We start from the raw sequence: 7,288 nt of genomic DNA, 5'->3' as shown, positions 1-7,288 counted from the left end.
GGTGAGATACAAAACAGTGAAGGCTATTACATTAATTAAAGTAAGATGGAGAATTGAACCAGGGTGGTAGTCATGTTGTTAAGTGGTAAGAAGTTTGCATGTATTTAGAAAACAATAATTTTTTTTTAAAGATTAGATATGTAGTATGACGAAAGGGAGTCAAAGGTGATGTTCAGGTTTTTGGCCTGAGGAATTAGAAAGTTGGGGCTTCTATGATGAGAAGTGGGGATGGGTTGCTCACTAATGGAGATGCTGGTTTGGACAGAGGGGAGAGGTCTAGTCTGAGGTCAACTGAGAGTGATTCAAACATGGAAGTAGTATCCTTGCTCCTAACCTTTACCTAGGAGGAGCTAGGACATGCACGTAGATCCTGCATTCCTTGAAGGAAACTAATCAACTGCACAATAATTGCAATCAGTTCTTTATTGGATAAACCATTAAGCTTCAAACATTGAAAGTGTTATTGAAGTGTGTCATAGCCTGGAAGGACTGTTGGAGTCTTTTCTGCAGCTAGGTTGGGAATATCAGCAATTCCTGCCCATTCCTGAGACATTGTTGTCCAAGATTTAGACTAGGTGTACAGTGGCCTATTTTTCTCTCTGATCAATAGCATTACCTGTTCATGCCGATCAAGTTGGTTCCCTTTCAAGTGCAAATCTCCAGGGAAATCCCAGACTCAACACAAACCTAGAAATAATAGCAAGATTACATCGGAGCTGTCTCCAGTGCTTGGAAACCTTTCAAATTCTAGCTACTGTCAGCATGAAGCTGCCTAATGGGACTTGGACCGACCTCTGGAACACCTGTCAATGTCATCACAGGCCATCCAGCCTGGATAGGGGAGCCAGCCAGGTTCCAGAGCTGTGGCAGGGGTAGAAAGCAGATTGCTGGCCTGTTGGATTCCCCATATCCTCCTGAGGCCTATGCAAAATGGCTAGTTCTTTTTGTCCTCAGAACACTTTATTTAGAATTCTGTTAGTCACAGCCACATGTGACGATTAAAACGATTGGGGAACTAAGCTGCTAACTTAGCAGTGTCTAAGTCCCTAACATGCACTCAGTAAATATTTGTTGGGTAGTGAATGAATGTCAACATATGTTTATTGAAATGTGTAAATGACTGTTTGAATGTCAATTTATTCTTTTCTTTCTTTTTTAAATTGAGGTATAATTGACATTAGTTTCTGGCATACAACCTAATTATTTGATATTCGTATATAGTCATGAGCTGCTTAACAAGGATACATTCTGAGAAACAGGTTGTTAGGTGATTTTATCATTGATGGAACATCACAGAGTGCACTTACACAGACTTAGATGGTATAGCCTACTACACGCCTAGGCTGTATGGTATAGCCTGCTGCTCCTCGGCCACAAACCTGTAAGGCATGTTACTCTACTGAATACTGTAGGCAATAGTAACACAATGGTAAGTATTTGTGTACCTAAATCTACCTAAACATAGAAAAGGTACAGTAAAAATACAGTGTAAAAGGTTTTTTAAAAGTGGTACTACTTGTGTAGGACCCTTACCATGAATGGAGCTTACAGGACCGGAAGCACTTTGTTGCGTCAGTGAGTGAGTGGTGATTGAATCTGGAGGCCCAGGATGTTACTACAGTACACTACTGTAGACTTTATAAACACTGTACACTTGGACTAGACTAAATTTATAATACAATATAAGGTTAAATCAAGCACAAGAAAATGATGCAATCAAGACACTTGGTAAACATGAGAGGGATGAGGCTGCTGCCAGCATAACATAGCGTACTGTTTCATGGCAAATCTTTTTTTATAAGTAGGAGTACACTATAAAATAATGATAAAAAGTATAGTATAGTAAATGCATAAACCAGTAACATAGTTGTTTATTATTATTATCAAGTATTATGTACTGTACCTAATTGTATGTGCTATACTTTATACAGCTGGCCATGCAGTAGGTTCGTTTATACCAGCATCACTACAAATACGTGAGAAATGTGTTATCCTGTGATGTCATGATGGCTTTGACATCCATCACTAGCTAATAGGAATTTTTCAGCTCCATTGTAATCTTATGCTCCTGTCATCATATATGTGGTCTGTCATTGACTGAAATGTCCCATGCATGACTGTACTGTGAGATGATCACCACAATAACTGTAGTTAGCATTCCTCTTCATAGGTAATTATAGATTTTTTTCCTGAGGTGAGATCTTTTAAGATTTACTTTCTTAGCAACTTTCAAATATGTGGTATAGTATTACTAACTAGTCACCATGCTGTATATACTACATCCCCATGACTTATTTTTTAATTAGAAGTTTGTACCTTTTGATGCCCTTCGCCCATTTTGCCTACCCGACTCCCCGCCCCCACCCCCCGCCCCCGGCTATGGAAACTAACAATCTGTTCTCTGTATCTATGAGCTTGATGTTTTTGTTTTTTGTTCTTCAGAGTCCACATATAAGTGAGATCGTATGATATTTGTCTTTCTGTCTGACTTACTTCATTTAGCACAGTATCCTCAAGGACCATTCATATTGTCCCAAATGGCAAGATTTCATTCTTTTTTATGGTAGAGTAATAGTTCATTGTATATATGTACTACAGTTTCTTTATTCATTCATCTGTTGATGGAAAATTAAGTTTTTTCCATATCTTGGCTATGTAAATAATGAACATGGGGATTATAGATATCATTTCAATTTAGTGTGTTTTTTTTTTTTTCTGATAAATAACCAGAAGTAGAATTGCTGGATCATATAGTAGTTCTACTTTGAATTTTTTGAGGAAACTTCATATTGTTTTTCTTAGTCGTTGCACAAATTTACATTCTCACTAATAGTGCACAAGGGTTTCCCTTTTCCCACATCCTTGCCAACACTTATGTCTTGTCTTTTTGTTAATAGCCATTCTAAGAGGTATGAAGTGATAGCTCGTTGTGGTTTTGATTTTAATTTCACTGATAATTAGTGATGTTGAGTATCTTTTCATGATATTCAACACAAAGAAAACATCCGTATGTCTTCTTTAGAAAAGTGTTTATTTAGATCTTCTGCCCATTTTTCAATCAGATTGTTTGGGAGGTTTTGCTAGTAAATTGTATAAGTTCTTTGTTTTGGGGGGTGTGGATAGTAGTAACCCTTTATCAGATATATACTTTACAAATATTTTCTCCAGCTCAGTAGCCTTTTCGTTTGTTGATAATTTCCTTTGCCGTGCAGAAGCTTTTTTTAGTTTGACGTAGTCCCACTTGTTTATTTTTGCTTTTGTTGCTTTTGTTTTTAGTATCAAATCTAAAAAATCGTCATAAAGATTATTGTCAAGGAACTTGCTGTTTATGGTTTCCTCCAGGAGTTTTATAGTTTTGAGTTGTACGTTCAAGTCTTTAATTCTTTTCGAGTGAATTTTTGTGTGATGTAAGATAGGCGTCCAGCACAAACGCTGCTGGTAAGTGGCGGAATCCCGTCTCATTAGAAACTCCAAGACCATTTCTTTGCAACACCGCAGAGAGAGCTGCCAGAATTGACCCAAGATTTGCACTATAGCCGAGCAGAGTTGTACGTAAGAGCTCTGACGTTTTATCCGAGAAGTAATTAATGTCTATTTGTCCAGAGCCCTCTCATTTAGTTCTTGACATAATGTTGCAAATGAGTCTAAGGCAACTTGGGCAGTCACAATTATTAGGTTCTTTGTTGACAAGTATTGGATGAGACTCCCCTTGTTGGAGAGCCCCATACCCACCCTTGAGACAAATTGATAAAATGAAGCAAGTCTTAGACTTAATTCTCCCACAAGTACTTCTATTAGCAGGCATAAAACAGTCATATGTCTATTGTAGGATTTGAGGAAGTCTCAGCAATCAACTTTCAGTCTCTGACGAGCATCTCCCATGCTGGTAGATGACAGCATCTGGCAGTAGGCTTCAGCTAGCCTTCTAGTGGCAGACAGAATCCTGTGGGAAAGACTCATTACGGGATGAATTTCTTAGGCCTTGGCTGCCACTGCAAAAGGCAGAGGCTGCTGGGCTGACCTGTTCATCCAGAAGTTTCCTGTACAATTGTTCTAGTCAATTCATATGTCAGCTCTACTCATTTCATCAGTGTAATATCTTTCCTAATATTCATTACCACAACTGGAGATAAATAAGATTGAGGCTTGCCTGAAGCTTGTGGTAATAATATCCCCAGAGTGGGGGCTTCTGATTACTCATTGAAATGCTAAATAACCTTCTCTAGAATGTGTAAGCCCAATTAGGGTACTTCACATGTTAAGCAACTACCCCTACTGTGTAGAATAAAATAATCTCACAGACTGAAGGTCACATTCAGCACTCCATTTGAAGTCTCTGGGCTCACTCTTTCCTGAGAGATCATACTACCCTAACCCAGCCTTCCAACCCACTTTCCAGAAGTCCTGACTTGCTTCCCTGGCAGCATCTTTTTCTCCAGTTATGGATCAATACTGGAGAAGCTTTTCTGCTGTCACTGAATCACCCTCTCAGGTGAAAGCCAGCTACACCCCGTAGTTGCCTCTGTTTCCAGTAGTCCCCGGCCGCAGAACTATTCTGACTATCTCAGACCCTAAAAGAACCGCCCTGGCTCCCAGATTTCTCTGTATGCCCCTGTCTGTCCTACTCCAGGGCTCTAAAAAGCTTCCTGTCTGGTCAGCTGTAGATCCATCTCCTCAGGCCAAATCAGTAGTTTCTGTAGCTCCCAACCTATTCCCTGTGGTTGTCTGTATCTATGTGAAGGGAGCTTCTTCTGGGCTGACACACAGAATTCACAGGGCCCCAGCCACTCAACAGTCTAGGCTATAGCTGGTAGTCCCTGATCCTGCAGACTTACCGTGGATACCCTGCTTACTCCACCTGACTGAGGCCAGGAGGATGGGGAGTCACTAATTATTTATTTATTCGTCTTCTCTTTTACTAGATACTCACTGATGACAAACATGGTTGAATAGGGTTGAACACTTAGTCCTGCCCACCCAGATATCAGCCTTTAAGGGAGACAGACAAGTGAATAGGAAATTATAATATGATATAAGAAATGCTGCGATAGGGCTAAGTGCAGGAGGCTATGAAAGAATATAAAAGGGGCAATAACAAAGCTTGAAGAATCAGATAAAACTTTTTGGAAACATTGATCTCTAAAAAAAGCATGTATGAAGGCCCAAAGGGGAGCCAGACCCATGAGTACGTATGGCTGGACTGCAGACTGAGGATGTCAAGGATGGGCAGGTCTTTGAAGGGCCTTGGTGTCAAGCTCGGGAGTCTGGACTTGGTGGTGAGAGCTGTGAGGAGCCGTGGAGTGCTCAGGTGGATACCTTTCCCCTAAACGAGCAGTGCAGGCTTTGATTTGTCTCAGAAACTAAACTTGGGCCCTAATGCAAAAAGAACACTATAACTAGATCTAATCTGATACTTCCATTCACGGCTAGGTGGTCAGAGGACCCTTGTCTACTTTTATTAGGACTCAGAGGGCCTAGTAATGAGTGTATCCATGCCATTGGCATGGAAATAAATGAGCAAGACTCTACCAGACTGAGATAATCCCTTCCTGGGGTAGAAGCTAAATTGAAATTCTAAAATGACTCTATTGTCATTTTTCTGAATACAATTGATTTCTTCTTGTTCTATTAAATGAAATCCCAGATCCTGGAAACAGAAATCTAAGCAGCCATTGCCCATTCACAGAAACAATTGGTAGTTTGGCCTTGTATGGAGATACACAGCTCATGTTTACAGAGCTGTTTGCATTTGATGATAACAACATAATACAACTGAGAAAAGTCACCCTATGGAAAAATCTGTTTCCCTTCTGTTCTGAAAATAAAAATCACACAACATCAGACAGAACAACCATGTCCGACATGTACGTACAACACAGTGGACTGAGATCCTCAGAGAAATCCACCCCCCTCCATTTACCTATAGGCCAACTGGGGATTAGAAATATTTGCAGAGAAGAACTTTATACCTTACTCACTTACATTCCCATTTCCCATAATTAGGCAAGTCCTAATTATTCCTTGTATTGTCTCTGCCACATTAGTTTTGTGAGACAATGGTGTGTAAGACAATGGTGCATAACTCAAATACAGGGCCAATCTAAATGAGAAACTGGCAGAGGGCTCACGGGACAATTGCATTATTCATGAAAAGACATCAGAACAATTGGAGGATAACATTAGATTTTAAATCACAGTGGCAATTACAAGACAATTATCCAAAATGGTGTAATTGCCACAGCTACAGTGTATGTGGCAGAACCTACACAGCCATTTCCTCTGAATGCCACAATGAAAACTGGTCTGTACATTGTAAGAGGAAATTCTACAGAAGAAAACATTTGTATTCTCTCCTCCATGACCCATACAGCTAGCTACCAGAGCCTAAGTGAAAAATGGAGGCCAAGGCCCTGTTCAAGTCTTTCAGGACCCCTCACCTTGCTTGCTTCAAAATGTGCTGCTTTCAATCATTCAACCCAGTTCTTTTTTGAATTTCGATGCAAGCATAGAACCTGAACCCTACTTTTTCTAGATGATGTCCCTTAGCTAAGGATACTCTACATGGGGCAGTGGGAAGTCACTTACTTTGGAGGCAGCAAACTCTGCTTTTACTCACTGTTCTAATACTTACTGACAGCATAATTTAGTATCTGCTATTATAAAGGCAGCTACCATGTACTGAGGGCATATAACATGCAAGATACTTCACATAGCTCGTCTTACTTTTTGTGAATTTATTTGAGCCAAATTGATGACATATGAAAGGGAGCAAGATCTCAAATGCTCCGCATAACTTGTCTTATTTAACTTAACCTCAATGAGTCTTGGTTTTCATGCATTCATTTATGCAACAAATATTTATCCAGTATCTTCTTTGTATCAGGTTCTGTTCTAAGAGCTCCAGTTTCATCAATGACAAAACAGAGCCCTGTCTTCTTGGAGTTTACCTCATCGGAGTCAATCTATACAACTCTCATGGATACAATGCAGTGTCTACTGTACTGTACTGGCAGAGCCAAATGCAAATTAGTATCAAAACATTCTCTACTTCTTTCCTAATCTCTCTTCTTTCCCTTCCATCTCTTTCTCCTTTCTTTCTCTACTGTCCTTGGTTTAGGATTGTGAATATTTTCAAATTAATTCAATATACACTTATTAAGCACCTATTAATTTGACAACATTTAGCAATATTCAAAATGAGTATACCCTTTGATCTAATAATTTTACTATTAGATCTTTATCATACAACATACTTGCACAACATTGTTAAAATGTATTCAGTGATATA

The sequence above is a fragment of the Pteropus vampyrus genome, unplaced genomic scaffold, assembly GCF_000151845.1.
Source record: "Pteropus vampyrus isolate Shadow unplaced genomic scaffold, Pvam_2.0 Scaffold84, whole genome shotgun sequence".
NCBI classification, from domain to species: domain Eukaryota; kingdom Metazoa; phylum Chordata; class Mammalia; order Chiroptera; family Pteropodidae; genus Pteropus; species Pteropus vampyrus.
The sequence above is the reverse complement of the archived record's forward strand: the minus strand, read 5'-3'. Positions refer to the sequence as shown.